Source organism: Malania oleifera, chromosome 1, assembly GCF_029873635.1.
Source record: "Malania oleifera isolate guangnan ecotype guangnan chromosome 1, ASM2987363v1, whole genome shotgun sequence".
Taxonomy (NCBI): Eukaryota; Viridiplantae; Streptophyta; class Magnoliopsida; order Santalales; family Ximeniaceae; genus Malania; species Malania oleifera.
This window is the reverse complement of record NC_080417.1, coordinates 68,324,928-68,343,219: the sequence shown is the minus strand read 5'-3', so window position 1 is coordinate 68,343,219 and position 18,292 is coordinate 68,324,928. Positions and strand designations below refer to the sequence as shown.

At 36.6% G+C, this 18,292-nt stretch overlaps 1 non-coding gene across 1 annotated transcript; it reads right to left on the bottom strand.

Annotated features, from left to right (window-relative positions):
* Positions 1-1,633: 1,633 nt before the first annotated feature.
* LOC131147389 (small nucleolar RNA R71) lies at positions 1,634-1,741 on the bottom strand. The gene has a single exon (XR_009134773.1). It is a non-coding gene; the product is annotated as a small nucleolar RNA R71 (small nucleolar RNA).
* Positions 1,742-18,292: the final 16,551 nt, after the last annotated feature.

The window sequence follows — 18,292 nt, the reverse complement described above, 5'->3', positions numbered from 1 at the left end:
CTAAAATAAAATAAAAGAAAAAAAAGTGTTTTTTGTTTTTTTAGAAATTAGAATAGTTGTTCTTTTCACTTAATTATTTCTATTCGTAATTTTGCTAAAGGTTTGGTTTTTATTATCTGCGCATGTGTTTAATTGATTTTTCATTCGTACATATTTTAGTTATGTGTTTAAAGTTATCGTTTTTAGCCAACGCGTGTTTCGATACTTGTCTGATTAGACATAGGGTTCTCGCTTTTTCGGCTATTGCAAGCATGAGTGGTTAAGTTCGGTAACTCGGGTTATGGGTCGATGTTGTTTGCTTTCTATGGTTTATTAGTTCTCCTAAGAAATTATTGATAAACTTTTATTTAGTCGAACCTGAAAATTTAAGGTATCGTTGATAAATCGCTAGCTCTTATTTCTTGTTTTGTTGTTGACATTAGGCACATCAAAACCTTGATTTAATCTAGGATTTTAATCAACTAATTTTTTCATGAAATTCGGTTGATGTTTAATGAGAGTTTTTATTTTCTACCATTTGGATGTGGCCAATTTACTCGATCTTTAGTAATAAAATTTCATCTTATTAATGCCTTGATTAGATTAACAAGAAGAGGAGTAAGGCCTAGGAAATTAGTAAACAGTGGAAGCAAACAGACGTTGAACCCGTAACCCGAGTGTTTGGTAAAATTGTTTCAATTAATCTGTTTAGTTTTGGTTACGTTATTAGATTTAAATTTTTGGAAAATTGATAAAATTTTAGTTTCATTTTGATAGTTTACTCAAGCATCTTCCTCTTTGTTTACTGTTTTTAAAATTATAAAAGACCAAAAATATTTTCAACCTACATTTGACAGCAACAGGATTTTACTAAACTTTCACAAATACTTTGATACTCAGTGCTCCCTGTGGAATACGATCCTGGACTCATCCTTGATACAACTTGACACTTCTGTTACTAGAAGCATAACTCAGAATGAGTCAAGTTTTTGGCGCCTTTGCCGGGGATCAATTGGTGTCATCGAAGTGTTTCTTAGATTTCAAAAAGGTGTTATAGAGCTGTGAACGTCTTCACAACCTGGGTGATATCTACTTCCTCTCCTTTGACCTGCTTGCTTTTATTGTGTTTATACTGAATTTGTATGACTGGTTGGGCTAGAGATAACACATTTAGACTAGTCAAGACAAACTCATCCATCTCATCATCGAGTGAATCTATTTCAGTTGAATTACTTGAATCACCATCTGTCACACGTAGCATCATGGCTGAGAAAGAACCTCATGATATGGAGAACCCTAATAGGACACTCAGAGAATATTTGCAACCCATTAGGACCAATACCCCATCCTGCATTATTCTACCTTTGAATGTAAATGCTTTTAATTTTAAACCTGGGATGATTCCATTGTTACCTCATTTTCATGGCATTGAATCTGAAAACCCTTATTTGCATATTAAAGAGTTTGAAGAAGTGTGTTCCACATTCATGGATAGAACATGCACTGAAGAGGTAATAAGACTGAAATTGTTTCCCTTTTCTTTAAAAGACAAGGCAAAAACCTAGTTTTATTCCTTAAGGCCAAGATCCATTGGGACTTGGCAAGAAATGCAAACCAAGTTTTTAAAGAAATTTTTTCCCATGCAAAGAACTAATGCTTTGAAAAGAAAAATCATGAATTTTTTCCAAAAGGATGTGGAAACATTTTATCAGTGTTGGGAACGTTTCAAAGACCTCTTAAATGCATGTCCTCACCATGGGTATGAGAATTGGGGAGTCATCAGTTTTTTCTATGAGGGGTTGCAACCAAAGATGAGGCAATTTGTAGAAACAATGTGCAATGGTGAGTTTTTCAATAAAGGGCTCGAAGAAGCTTTTGACTATTTTGATTATTTGGCTGAAAACGCTCAATCTTGGGATGACTCTGATGTGTATGATAGATCTAAAAAGCAAAAATGCATTAGTGGGGGTGGTAAGTATCAATTGAAAGAAGTTGATGATTTGAATGCCAGGCTTGCATTGATGTCCAAAAGGTTAGATTCCATTGAGCTTGAGAAAGTAAATGAAATGCATGTTTTACCATCATCTTCTGAAAAATGCAACATATGTGAGGATCCAGGGCATGTGACTGATGCATATCCAACTATTCCTACTCTTAAGGAAGTTTTGCTTGATCAGTCTAACCCGATGTATATGGTTTCTGAGATTTTTTCTAAACCGTCTTCTGATACTTACGATGTAGGTTGGAGGAATCATCCAAATTTTAGCTGGAAAAATGACCAAGTGGGGCCATCTCCCCAGGGCCAAAGTCAATACATTCCTTATGCAGCATCTAGCCAAGACTCGGGACCCTCTTACTTTGCAAATTAGCCTCCTCCAATGCAAAGATGGGAAATGGAAGATTCCATACAGCAGCTAACTGTTAGCTTGCAACAGTTCATGGCAAGCCAAAATGTGATCAACTCTCAAACTTCTCAAGCCATCAACGAGATAAGCACTGAATTGACTAGGTTGAACACATTATTGAATGCTTTGGAGATAGATGAATCCCAATTTCAAGCCCAGCCAGATACTCAAGTGCAGATTGCAATCATGGAACCGTCATCCTATATTGAAGCAAATGTCAACGATTGCAATGCCGAAGCAAATCTCAGCTATGGTAAGGTGACTGGTGCACTAGATGAAGAAGTTGAGCAGCATGGTGAGAGTTTAACCTTTAAGGAACCTGGTACAAATTTTAATGTTGATGCTACTGAAGAACTAAAGGTAACAGTTCTGAAAACTTTTCCTCAAAGGCCGGTTCTTAAAGAAGTATATTTCCTGGAAACTATACTTGATAAGGATCCTTTCTTATTAAAACAAGAAAGACAATTTAAAAATGTGTTGTCTGATATTATGGAGAATATTGATTTAGTCAGAGATCATTTCTGTGTAGATAAAAAAAATTGACTCATTGTGGCGACTCAAATTTGGAGACCCGCTAGTTCAATTTATAAATCTGCACTCACCAGATGAAATTCCTCCCGAGCCTCCTCTAGACACACAGTGATGTTTTTCTTTCCTTTGTTTTCATTTTGTTTCATTTTGTCTTATTCTTAGCTTATTGATAGGAACATTTTCCTTTAGTTCAATTTTCCTTTTCCATTACTTCTCCACCCAGGTATGTCCTATTGTTTTTTCCCGTGCACAATTTTCCTATTTCTCCTATGTTTTCACATTGAGGACAATATTCCATTTTAGTTGGGGGGGGGGGGGATGAGTATTAGAATGTGACACTGTGCATGTATACGTACTGGGTTTTATAAAAATATATATATATATAAAAAAAAAAACCAAAAAAAAAAAAGCAAAACAAAACAAAAAAAAATTTTAAATAAAAAAGAACGAAAGGAAGAGTAGTGAGGAATTACATTGAATTATGCCATGCTTAACACTGACTCGTACCCTTCACATACCTACATATAACCTAAGAACTACACACTTGAGTCATTTATGTGTAGTTTCTCTTTATATGACTTTGTAACTCCATGAAGAATTGATTAGTAGTACACTCGTGTTAATCTAGTTATATAATTTCTTGTATTTACACGATATCTCACGAGGTTGAATAAACACATTCACTTGATTCACTGCACTTAGGGTTTCCTGTGAGCACTAAGAGAACACCCGTGGCGACTATGACACCTTGTGAGATATCCTTGAGCTAATTATCGTCCTTTTGAGTGTTAACATCGAATCAGAGTTCATGGAACTCAATTCTCTTCTTTCTGGATGATTTTTTGCATACTAGTCTCTGTTTTTGATTTGCTAGCCTAGAGGTGTCACCTAGTGGGGAGATAGAAACCTAGGTCTTGTAGCCTACTCAAGATGTGAAGGCTGAGCCACGCCTAGAAATAGACTTAGTCTATGGACCACTATTCAAGCTCAATTCCCATTGACAGTATGAAGATAACAAAAGAAGTGTGAAGATTGTCCTAATTGATCAAGAAAAGACAGAAAATAAAGAATGAGAAAAAAAAATGATAAGAAATAAAAATGCGCGTGAAATGAAATGCTAATGTCTGCTCCACAGAAATATCACAAAAAGTCAAGGACACAACACATGTTCTCTACATACGAAGATTCTTCAACCAGTTAATGCCTCAGGTGTATTCATGACAAGTTTGTGATTAAGTTGTTCTAGGGTGGTCTCGGTTGGATATGGCGAGTAGGTGAGAAGATGTTAGGATGAAGGACCCGACACCTCATAGATAGGCTAGATCCTTTCCAAACTAGTCCACTCCATATACAATTACCATTGTTCCTTTTAGTATGTGGGATGTTTGATCATAACACTTCTTCTCACATACGACGAGTGAACCCATTCCATTTAAGTGTTCTTGAGGGTATACCAGTTAGGCCGAATCTAAGCGACCGTTTGTAGGTGTCCACTGGTATCCTAGGTGTACTGAGTCACACACATCACACACACCTCGAGATTTTACCTATTTATACTCGGACTTATATGATTGCATTAACTCTGAATGTGCCACTGATTAACTTCATGTGAGTATACTGCTCTTAAATGACATATAAACGATGAAACTTGCATGAGTGACGTGCTTTGGAGTTGTGTGTACTGAATATGAACAAGTTTGTGTGACATTCAGTTATGTTCTTGTATGTGAAACGGTATGCTTGTGTAGCATGTGCATTGATTTCATGAGCATTGGAGTTTGTAGTTGTAGGCACCACCCTAAAATTCATTCACGTCATTTGTTATAGACTAGCAAAACGTTAGTTGGGAGGTGTGAATACGCTTGAAAACTGCATAATTTGGTACTTTAACCCGGTCTTACGACTTATATTTTTAATTAAATGTCCAAATTTGCCCAATATTTTAATAAAGTTCCTAATTTTTCATTCTTGAACTTTATTGTACTATTTATGAATTTTTGGTAATTTTTTAACGTAAGAAAATTCCCGGGAACCAAAACCGACACCTGTTCGTATTTCATGCATAAATTTTTCGTCTGAGCTCCGATCGAGACGATTCAAATTTTTGGAGAAAGAGAAAAAGATTATCTACAAGTTTTATGCCTTGAGTTTCATGAGAAACGGGCTCCAGAAGGATCATATTTGTGATGAACAAAGAACAAAAAAAAAATGAAAAAAAAATATAAAAATCAAGTTGATGTGACCCGGCCATGAAAGCCGGGTCGGGTCAAGTTGCCGGGTCAGGTTGGTCTCATGGGTCTAGGGCAAGCCAATTTTTTCCTTTTAAATATTCTCTTGCTCTTCTTTTCGCCCTGTTGGGCGTTGCCCCCAGCCAAGCATCTTTCTTCTTCTTCTTCTTCTTCTTCTTCTCTTTGTCTTGTTCCTTCCTCTCTCTTTGTTCTTCCCTTTACCTTGCATAGTCTCTTCCTCTCCCTCTCTTCCTCTCTCTCTGTATTCCCTAAACTCCCTCAGCCCCCCTGTATTTTTCTCAAGTCCCTGCTGCAACTCCGACAGCCAGCAAATTCCACAACCAGCTCCACCGAACCTTCCTCCACAGCTCCTTTGCATAGCCACATCAGGTCCAGCATGCAGCAGCCCCTGCATCCGCCACCCTCCACAGTACCAGCGAACCGCCTCAGGCAGCCCCCTGTTTCATCCTTTACAGCAACCCGCCAGCCATCCGTAAAGCAACAGCAACCCGAGGCTCTCTTAAGCAGCAGAACCTTCATGGCCAGCAGCAGCTCCTCTGCTGCTACAGCTTCTCTCTCTCTCTCTCTCTCTCTCTCTCTCTCTCTCTCTCTCTCTCTCTCTTTCTTTTATCTTGTTTTCTTATTTTGTTATTTAATTGGATTTGGATACAAGTTTAGGTTTTGTTTAATATTTAATTTTTATTGAAGTTCTTTCTTTAATTAAATTAAGTTTGGCTTGGTTCTAAAATAAAATAAAAGAAAAAAAGTGTTTTTTGTTTTTTTAGAAATTAGAATAGTTGTTCTTTTCACTTAATTATTTCTATTTGTAATTTTGCTAAAGGTTTGGTTTTTATTATCTGCGCATGTGTTTAATTGATTTTTCATTCGTACATATTTTAGTTATGTGTTTAAAGTTATCGTTTTTAGCCAACGCGTGTTTCGATACTTGTCTGATTAGACATAGGGTTCCTGCTTTTTCGGCTATTGCAAGTATGAGTGGTTAAGTTTGGTAACTTGGGTTATGGGTCGATGTTGTTTGCTTTCTATGGTTTATTAGTTCTCCTAAGAAATTATTGATAAACTTTTATTTAGTCGAACCCGAAAATTTAAGGTATCATTGATAAATCGCTAGCTCTTATTTCTTGTTTTGTTGTTGACGTTAGGCACATCAAAACCTTGATTTAATCTAGGATTTTAATCAACTAATTTTTACATAAAATTCGGTTGATGTTTAATGAGAGTTTTCATTTTCTTCTGTTTGGATGTGGCCAATTTACTCGATCTTTAGTAATAAAATTTCATCTTATTAATGCCTTGATTGGATTAACAAGAAGAGGAGTAAGGCCTAGGAAATTAGTAAACGGTGGAAGCAAACAGACGTTGAACGCGTAACCCGAGTGTTTGGTAAAATTGTTTCAGTTAATCTGTTTAGTTTCGATTACGTTATTAGATTTACATTTTTGGAAAATTGATAAAATTTCAGTTTCATTTTGATAGTCTACTCAATCATCTTCCTCTTTGTTTATTGTTTTTAAAATTATAAAAGACCAAAAATATTTTCAACCTACATTTGACAGCAACAGGATTTTACTAAACTTTCGCAAATACTTTGATACTCAATGGTCTCTGTGCAATACGATCCTGGACTCATCCGTGATACAACTTGACACTTCTGCACTTGGAAGCATAACTCAGAACTAGTCACCTGATATGATTATTGGACACGTGCATATAGTGTTTATTACTTTGATTCATAAAAGAGTGAGATTCTTTATGGGTCAAAAAACTCAGTGAGTAGGGTGATGATGTTATGTGTATGGTGAACATTAATTATTGATGGAATCCACGTCCTGGTATCGAGATTAATGATACCCCCTTGAGGAAGCTTATAAGTTTTGATTGTGTCAAACCATGTAAGTGATTTTGAATCTGACACATCAAATAAGCTAAGCGGAAGGTCTCAGAGAATTAATATGTTAATTAATTAAATTTTCAATAATTTAATTTAATAGATAGGTGATGCGAAACCCCAAGAATGAACATCCAGAGACCTCAAATCAGATTTATCAAAACCCTATACCCAAAATAAGATTCGACATGTTAGTGGATCCATGACCAATTGCTTGATGTGAAGCACAAACCAAGAATATCAAATTAATAGATGAACGCCACAAAGGTAGCACCTTTGATAAGTTCGGTGAAAGTTCAATGAAGAACTTGAAGAGAAATAAACCTCACTTGGAATTGTATTTAGCCAAAAATATTCCTTTTCCAATACAATAGAGACTTGGCTACTTATAAAATATTAAAAAAACTCATGACATCAGTCTGACCAATAAAAATAGGCTATGACATTAATCTGGCCAATAAAATAGCCCCACATAACCTTAAGCATGCCATGTCATTTAGTGAAACAAGTGCAAGTCACATGTCATGCTTAGTCGACACAATTGACCCACTATTTAGCCTATACTTTAATTAAAATAAGAAAAATTCCCCAAACAGCCCCTATTGGCTTAAGGTTCCATCTTCATACGTCTTCAGACAATTTTCCATCTTAGGCTCTTCAAAAAAGTATTTTACTTTAGTGTCCATAGCCCTTATTGATTCTTTCTTAAGCAACTTCTCGATTAGTCCTTGCGTAGCCTCCTTGACCTTCTTGGCTCTAGCTCTTGTGATGGGTCCACTTGGCATGTGTAGATCATCCTATGCAATCGGAGCTTGTTGATTCATATCATTCTGCCTCTCCTTAAAATGATTCATCCTCAAATCATCGCCTACATCAAAAGGGGATAAATTAGAAAAGTTGAAAGTTGCATTGACCTTATACTCTCCTATTAGATCCAACTTGTATGCATTGTCGTTGATCTTTTCTAGCACTTGAAAAGGTCCATCACCCTTCAGGTGTAGCTTTGTTTTCCTTTTAATAGGAACCCTCTCTTTTCTCATATGCACCCATACCCAATCTCTCGGTTCAACAGTAAAGAACATGCACCCCTTATTGTCTTGAGATGAATATTTTTGGTTCTTTTTTCGATGTGCTACCATGCTTGTTCATGGATCCTCTTTACCAAGTCAGCCTTGTGTCGTCTGTCAAATCCAATGAAGTCAAAGGATTAAAACCATAAATAATTTCAAAGGGAGAAAAATTAGTAGAAGCATGCACAGTTCTATTATAAGCAAACTCAACAAGTGGTATGCATTCTTGTCATGATTTTAAATTCCTTTAAATGACTGCACGCAATAAGGTAACTAAAGTACGATTAATTACTTTGGTTTGACCATCAGTTTGAGGATGACAAGTAGTAAAAAACAATAGCTTAGTTCCTAACTTTCCCTACAAAACCTTCCAAAAGTAGCTAAGGAATTTAACATCCCTATCACTCACAATTATCCTAGGAATGCCATGCAATCGCACAATGTTTTTTAAGAATAAATTGGCTATATTTGTGGCATCATCAGTTTTATGGCAAGGAATTAAATGTGTAATTTTAGAAAATCTATCAACCACCACAAATATAGAGTCCATACCCCCTTTGGGCTTAGGCAAACCTAATATGAAATCCATTGAAATGACTACCCAAGGTTCACTAGGTACGGGAAAAAGAGTATAAAGGTCATGAAGTAAGACCTTAGACTTAGCTTGTTTACATGAAATGCATCTAGAACACACTCTCTTTACATCTCTACACATATGTGGCCAAAAGAAGTGTTCATGCATAATATCTAAAGTCTTTTGTACCCCAAAATGTCCCATCAAACCCCTGTTATGTGACTCTCGTACAAGTAATTCTCTTAAGAAGCAATTATGTAAAAAACCAAAAAAAAAAAAAAAAAATTAATTAATTAATTAATCGGATTTAAAAGAAAAAGAAAAAAATTTATTAATTAAAATTTTTTTTTATTTTTATTAATAAAATATATTATTATTAATATTAATTAAATATGTATTTTTTATTATTATTATTATAATATATATATATATATATATATATATATATATAGATATTAAATCACCTGAAACTTTGAAGCTTCAGGTGACTTTTGATATAAGTGATTCACGCCCCCTTATATATTCCATCTTCTTCTTCTTCTTCTTTATTCATTTATTTATTTATTGTTTACCTGCAACTCTCAGAATTCTCTCTCTCTCCTCACGTTCTCTCTCCCTCTCTCCTCGATTTCTTGACGGATTTTCGTCCGATCGAAAATCCGAAGATACCACTGGACTCCATTCACCGCTGCCGTCATTTCTACCGGAGTGGATCGGTGGTAGGAGCGGCATAGGCGTATTCCCTGGGGTAAGCCATTTTCTCCTTTTTCTTTAATTTCTTGCAAAATATAAGCCCAATTGATGAACGGACACCACCACGAGAATCTAGGGATGATTCTCTACAAGTCTAGTGGGACGGAATTCTCGTGGGGGTGTCGGGCCAAAACCCCAAATTTGGGGTGCAACGATTAGTAAGGGGCTTATTTTTAATTAATTAAAATTAATTTATAAATGCTAAAATATTAAGCATTTGAGATTGAAGTAGGATTTCTGAAATTTAGGGTTCGGGTGAGCGCCGCGGGTATAATTTTGGGACCCGCAGCAAAATTTAGAAAATTAAGTAGGGATATTAAATAATAGTTAAAATATTAATTTGAGGTATTTGGAGCCTAAGGATGGCTAGATGAGTATTATTTTGGAGAAATAGATTAATTAATCTGGGAAAAAATGTAAATTTCAGGAGTTGAATTTCGGGCGTTAAGGGCGTAGGATTTGGGTCCTAAGGAATTTCTCAATAGCCAGGTAAGGGAATAAACTAAAGCAGTAATTTTTCTATACAAATTATTATTGATTATGAGTAAATTTATTTTCAGAAAAGCATATGTTATATTGTGTATTACAAATGAAATGTACGATTGGGAAAATACTGCTACGATGATTAAAATGTATATGTATGTATGAGATGTAAGGAATTCACGATTTTAGAATATGAAGTATGACTTTTAACAGCATATGTGTGGCATGAATATTATTTTATGTGAAATGTATTATGATGTGAAAGATTTTACGAACCAAGCATGATTTCAGGTATTATGAAAATATGAGTTATGTTGTGATGGTTTTGACGATTATGTAATAAATGATGTATTTTCAGTATATATATACCTGAAACGATTTTGGCGCGAGGCCATATATTTATGTTATCGGCACGAGGCCGTATCTATGTTTTTGGCGTGAGGCCATATATTTATGTTATTGGCATGAGGCCGTATTTATGCTATCGGCACGAGGCCGTATTTATATTATTGGCGCGAGGCCATATATACTATGATTTTGGCGCGAGGCCATATGTATGATTTCGGCGCGATGCCGTATCTATGTTTTTGGCACGAGGCCGTAATGATGTTATGTGTGATCATGTATTATATGTTTTCACAACCAGGATGTTAGTTTAGTTCAGACCAGGAGCTCAGTACCGTAGCTATGGGTTCATTTTGGCATGAGGCCTTATTAGTGCTACCGTCCCACGAGGGGATGGGAGATGGATAGTCGATGTGGCTTTCAGTAGAGTGTGGACGTCCACTTGGCAGTCCGGACCAGGGTGTGGCGGGCTCATCGTACTTACAGACATATTTGATTCGGCAGTGGTCGGCCAGCCATTGTCGGGTCCCGCCTTCGGGCTGCACAACCCGTCATGGGGGGTAATACATGACACCAGTTAGCTAGTCATCCTGGGTTTGTTTTCAGTACTACAGTTATAACAGATGATTTTATGTATGTTATGATTTATTATCAGATATGAAAATATATGTTTACCCAGTACGATATGATGATGTTATAGAATTATGAAATGTACTGTATATGTACAAATGCATTAAATATTCATGTTGCCACACAACTGTATTTAGTTTATTTTCCCTTACTGAGAAGTGTCTCACCCCCAAACTTAATTAATTTTTCAGGAGCTCCTGAGAGACTGGCGGGTCAGGGCTGCCGTTGAGCTAGTGAGATTACCCTATGAGAAGGGTAAGATTTTGTAATAGCGTCAGAATTATTTTGTGTTTGACCCTAGAGATATTTGGATGTATGTGAGAATGTATAGAATGCTCTGGTATTATCTTTATGATTGGATGTTTGAGATTTTATGTTTACTACTGCTAGGTTTTCCGCTATGTTTGACAGGTGTCCTCGCTACCCACGGGTTCGGGTTGACCATTTTATTTATTATGTGATATTTTATGTTAAGAAATTGAGGGACGTTACAAGTTAGGTACAGAAAGTCCATTATCCCTAAACAAATATCCATCATGCCTATAGAATTTATGAAATGCAACTTTATCACATGCCTCATACACATTAGAAAAATCATAATCTTTAGCATATAAATCCTTTATGTACTCAAAACCCATTAGTTTTGTGCTAAGTGTAGTAATTAAGGCATACCTACAAGAAAGCGCATCAACCACGACATTCTCTTTCCCCCACTTGTATTAGATGACATATGGGAAGGTTTTGATGAACTCTATCCATTTGGCGTGGCGATGATTTAGCTTACCTTGCCCCTTCGAATGCTTTAATGATTCAAGATCAGAGTGGATCACGAATTCTTTAGGCCACAAGTAGTGTTGCCACTTCTCCAATGCTCTCACCAAAGCATAGTGTTCTTCATCATATGTGGCCTAGTTCAATGCTGCGCCATTGAGCTTTTCATTAAAATATGCAATGGGACGCTTATCTTGCATCAAAACAGCTCCAATACCAATCCTGGAGGCATCACATTCAATCTCAAAAGTTTTAGTGAAATCAGATAAAAAGCAACAATGGAGCACAACATAACCTATCTTTAAGCATTTTAAAAGCATGTTCTTGTGCTTTACCCCTTTTAAACCTCACATTATTTTTTATCACTTCATTTAAAGGTGGAGCAATGGTGCTAAAATATCTCACAAACTGCCTATAAAAACTAGCCAACCCATGAAAACTATGTACATCAGTTACAAATTTAGGTGTTGGCCAATCTTTAATTGCTTTCACCTTTTCCTTTTCCACTTCTACGCCCTTAGAACTTACCATATAACCCAAGAAAATAACATTTTCCATGCAAAAAAATACATTTCTTTATGTTAGCAAACAATTTTTCTTTTCTAAGAACATCCAGTACACTTTTCAAATGATCCAAGTGATCATCAAGATTCTTGCTCTACACTAGGATGTCGTCAAAGTAGACAACAACACATTTGCCTATAAATGCACGCAACACATGATTCACCAAGAGCATGAAAGTACTAGGTACATTGGTGAGACCAAATGGCATAACCATCCATTCATACAAACCGTACTGTCTTAAATGCAGTTTTCCATTCATCACCTGATTTCATTCTTATGGTAGCCACTTTTTAAATCAATTTTAGAAAAGATGAAAGAGCCATGCAGTTCATCTAACATGTCATCTAGTTTAGGGATAGGATGGCAATACTTTATAGTGATTTTATTGATGGCTCTACAGTCCGCACACATCCTCCACGATCCATCTTTTTTCAATACTAATAGCAAGGGTACTGCACACGAACTCATGCTCCTTGGCTAGCAGCTCCTCAACTTGTCTTTGAAGTTCCTTAGTCTCCTCGGGGCCACTCCTATAGTTCAGACGGTTGGGAATTGTAGCCCCGGGGATGGCGTCAATCTGATGCTCAATTCCTCTAATCAGTGGTAAAACATTGTGCACGTCTACAGGAAAAAACATCCTCATATTCCTACAGCAAAGAAACAATAGCACTAGGCAAGGAAGAGGTGAGTTCGTTAGTGCTCAAATATGCCTCCTTGTACATGATTACAACTAGAGGTCTTTGTGCATAAAAAGCTTTCTTACACTTTTTTTCTTTTGCATACAAACTCACTTTTTCCTCTCTTGCTATTTTTCCCTCATTTTTATCACTATTTGTTTTCTAATTTTAATGCTCTCTGCCTCTCCTTTTGTTTTATTCTTAGCATCTTTTTTTTTTTCTCATCATTTACTCATTTTAATCTCACTTGAGCTTAGGAGTCAATGGTACAATGGTCACACTCCTCCCATCTTTTATAAAGGAATACCTATTCTTGAACCCATTATGAGTGACACGTCGATCATATTGCCACGGCCTGACCAATAAGATGTGACTAGCATGCATAGGGACCACATCACATAGAATCTCATCAAAATATTTTCCAATTGAAAATACAATCAGCACTTACTTATTGACCCTAACGTCGCTACACTCATTCAACCGTTCAAGTTTGTAAGGCCTAGGATGTTTTATGCATTGCAACCCCAACTTCTCTACTAATGTGGTACAAGCTATGTTAGTGTGGCTCCCTCCATCGATGATCATGCTACACACCTTATCATGGATGTAACATCGAGTATGAAATATATTCTCGTGCTGCTCCTCATTTTCATCTTTCACCACATGCATGTTTAAATTTCTCCTAGTTACTAATGTCTCGCCATGGACAGCATACTCAACATTACTAAACTCTTCTAGTGAAGGCGTGGACTCGTGATCACTCTCTTCATCATCAATCTCAATTGTACCATCATCTCTCATAATCAGTACTCTTTTATTTGGGCATTGTGATGCAATATGGCCAATCTCAAAACACCTAAAAAACTTGGTATTTCTGTACCTACTAGGTTGGGAGGAAGTTGTACCTTTTCATGGCTACCCACTTTGTCTTTGCCTTTCTCTTTCACTTCCTTGGATTTGGAAACAACCCTTTCTTCTTTTGATTTCCCCCAATTCGGTTTCCATGTGGAATGGGAAGTAGAAGTTGTTGTGGCATGCTTGTTTTCACCCTTGTGTTTGAGTTGCCTCTCCACTTTCATTGCCATATGCACCATGTCCTCTAACTCCACATAGTGATGCAACTCCACTATGTTAGCAATTTCCTAGTTCAACCCACATAAGAATCGTGCCATTATAGCTTCTCTATCGTCCTCAATATTTGTAAGAATCATAGCCATCTCCATCTCCTTGTGGTAGTCCTCCACACTTTTGGTACCTTGGGTAAGGCTTTGAAGACATTGGTGTAAGTCTCGGTAGTAGTGGTTTGGTACAAATCGCTTCCTCATCACCGCCTTCATTTCAGCTCACGTCTCAATAGGCTTTTCCATGTTTTTATGCCAACTAAGAAGAAATTGATCCCACCATACCAATACATAGTCAGTGAACTCCATATCTGCCAATTTCACCTTCTTTTCTTTAGAGTTCTTATGACACTCAAAAATGAGCTCAACCTTCCTCTCACATTCAAGGTATACATTCGGGTTATTTTTCCCTTAAAAAGGAGGGATCTTCATATTGATGCTTCCGATGTTTCTATCGATATTATATCGACCCCTTGGCTCCCATCAAGGTTGCCACTCTTTCCTAACACCTAGATAAGCAAATCTGCCCATATCATCATGTTCATCATCACTTGCTTTATTGCTACCTATTTCATATTCAAATTCAGCAATCGAAGGAGTATGTGGCCTTCACCGCCTTTCATTGGATTGCCCTCTTCTTAGTCCATCAATTGCAGTGTCTTGTCTATCCAATCTATCTCTGAACTCCCAAAATTGTATTGAGTCTTTCAAACTATTGTTGAATGGCTTGAAAGGTCAAGAATGAACCTTGTGGATGGTTCTCATTCTCACTACCCTTACTGGAAGTTTTAGCACCAACCACCCTTCTACTCATGATTTCAAACCTACAAAAAGGATACTAGAGAGAAAAGAAATCCTCACTCTCTTATGTGTTTACCTTAAAACAATGACACTCAATGCTTGTGTTTTGACATAATTTTTTTTTGCTTTTTCCCTCTGATACGCTCACACACTCGTGCCTCTTACCAATCAAGATATCTCTTTTAGTTCTTTAATGAAATAATCCCAAACAAACCAATAGTTCAACCAAACATAGCAATTGAATTAATGAATTAGAAACATGATATCAATGAAAATAAGAATAGAACAACTAAATCAAGACACAAAACAATGAAGGGAAGAAAAAAAGAAGTCAAGAAAACAATAATGATGCAAAAATAAGAAAAAATCCAATGGAAACAAATAACCAACTCAACCAAGGATATATTCAAACACAAATCAGAATAATAAATCAAATAGATGTTAGAATGGACTAAGATAAAACCAAAGGAAAATCCAAGTTAAGTGCAGCCACAAATTGCAGAAACCTTTAAGATGCTGCCTCTTTTTTTTTTTTGAATGCACAAAATGGCTCTTTGTTTTTTTTTTTTTTTTTTTTGCTCTAATTGGCCTTACTGTGTTTCTTGCAATTTCCAGCCACAAAAGATTCAATCTTGATGATGGATGATATTAAATGAGAGATGGAAAATTTCACAAACAAGAAAACAACATAGGTAGATCGGATGATAGAAGAATATGAAATAAGGATAAACGATTATAAGATAAAAGAATTTTCGAAAGCAAACAAGAAAAATAAGATAGATATACCTGATTTGAACCAAGCCTCTGATACCAAATGATGCGGAACCCCAAGAATGAACGTCTGGAGACCCCAAATAAGATTTATCAAAACCTCAAACCCAAAATAAGATTCGACATGGTAGTGGATCCTTGACCTGTTGCTTGACGAGAAGCGCAAACCAAGAATATCAAATTAATGGATAAACACCTCAAAGGTAGTGGCTACTTATAGAAAATAAAAGAAAGCCATGACATCAGCCCGACCGATAAAAATAGGCTATGACATTAATCTAGCCAATAAAATAGCCCCATATAGCCTTAAGCATGCCATGTCATTTAATGAAACATGTGTAAGTCACATGCTATGAGCCAGGTCATTTAATGAAACATGTGCAAATCACATGTCATGCTTAATTGACACAATTGACCCACTATTTAGCCCATACTTTAATTAAAACAATAAAACTTCCCCAAATAGCCCCTATTGGCTTAAGGTTCCAGCTTCATATGTTTCTAGACAATTTACCATCTTAGGCTCTTCAAGAAAGTCCTTTTCTTTAGTGTCCATGGTCCTCATTGACTTTTGCTCAAGCAACTTCTCGATTAGTCCTTGCGTACCATCCTTGACCTTCTTGGCTCTAGCTCTTGTGATGGGTCCGCTTGGCATGTGCAAATCATCCTATGCAATCGAAGCTTGTTGGTTCATATCAACGGGTATCTGTATTTTTTTTATGGGGAGATAAATAAGCATTTAATAATAGGAGCTCGAAATTTAATTTTGAATATGACAGAAAGTGCAATTATAATTCTTTAGTGGTATGAATTATAATTACATAATTAAGGATGAATTTATGTTAGATTAGGAATGCTTAATTACGTGGGAAGCCCTAGTCATATTTGCCCAGAGGTCCCTGCTATTGTGACGACCTGCTATTAATTTAACATTTTTTTTTTCTTCCGAAAATAATAAATGTTAGTTGTCTGAATACTGATAATAACATCTCAGGCCCAAAGAGCGCTGAGGAAACTCCGTCTGTCATATATAACTAAGCAGCGGTACATAAAACTAGGAATTGTTAAATACAATACAATATCCCAGAAAACAATACTGCTCTGCATTATATTTACAATACAAAATACCTAGTGATGTCACTAAAATATGATAACTATCCCATAACATGGGTACCTCAAAAATACCTACCCTTCCCACAAGGGCAGCTCAAGTCAATCTCTACTCACGAGCCCGATCTGCTCGCCTAGCTGGATCTCCTGAAAAATGGTAAGTCACTAGGATGAGACAACGCTCAGTAAGTGGAAATATGCTATTACTAGTATGTGGCGGCTGAGTTAAATAATTAAAATACCAAAATAATACTGTAATCTAAGAAAACTGATAAACTGAACAGAATATATCTATCTACCACGTAATCTTTAAAATATGACTGAGTATCCGAGTTTACTATTTGAAGGCACTGCTAATATTATAATAATATAAGTTGCTGCTATATAATATATCTGTACATAGGAACTTCTGTTATACCCTGGGATCTGTATATCATGATATATCCCCTCATGATAGGGTTGTGTGGCCCGTAGGCTGGACTTACTTTGGTCGGCCCTCCAGGTAAGTCAATCTCTATCATTCACCAATCTGTGATGATCTATGTAGATCTTGGCCCACTGCAATCACTCTGGACTATAGCAAACCTTATTCATCGTCTAACCGGCTACCTCAACCCAGCATGCTGGGGAGACTGCAAATCTCTCCTAACACGGTTAGACGGAATCCATATGCTATCTGAGTCATGTGGTTGCACGTGTCTGAAACTAGCAACGGTACCGTGCTCTGCTGTAATTATATCTGTCTGTAATTTCCACAGGGATTTGATATCATGTAATACTGTATACATATATATAATATATACGCATTTTGCACTTTTAACATGATTTCAAAAACAACCATAACACTATATGTAACGTCCCTCAATTTCTTAACATAAAAAATCACATAATAAATAAAATGGTCAATCCGAACCCGTGAGTAGCGGGGACACCTGTCAAACACAGCGGAAAACCTAGCAGCAGTAAACATAAAATCTCAAACATCCAATCATAAAACATAATACCAGAGCATTCTATACATCCTCACATACATCCAAATATCTCTAGGGTCAAACACAAAATAACTCTGACACTATTACAAAATCTTACCCTTCTCACAGGGTAATCTCACTAACTCAATGGCAGCCCTGACCCGCTAGTCTCTCAGGAGCTCCTGAAAAATTAATTAAGTTTGGGGGTGAGACACTTCTCAGTAAGGGAAAATAAACTAAATACAGCTATGTGGCAACATGAATATTTAATGCATTTGTACGTATACAGTACATTTCATAATTCTATAAACATAATCATATCGTATTGGGTAAACATATATTTTCACATCTGTTAATAAATCATATCATACATAAAATCATCTGTTATAACTGTAGTACTGAAAACAAACCTAGGATGACTAGCTAGCTGGTGTCATGTATTACCCCCCATGACGGGTTGTGCAGCCCGAAGGCGGGACCCGACCATGGCTGGCCAACCACTGCCGAATCAAATATGTCTGTAAGTATGATGAGCCCGCCACACCCTGGTCCGGACTGCTAGGTGGACGTCCACACTCTACTGAAAGCCACATCGATTA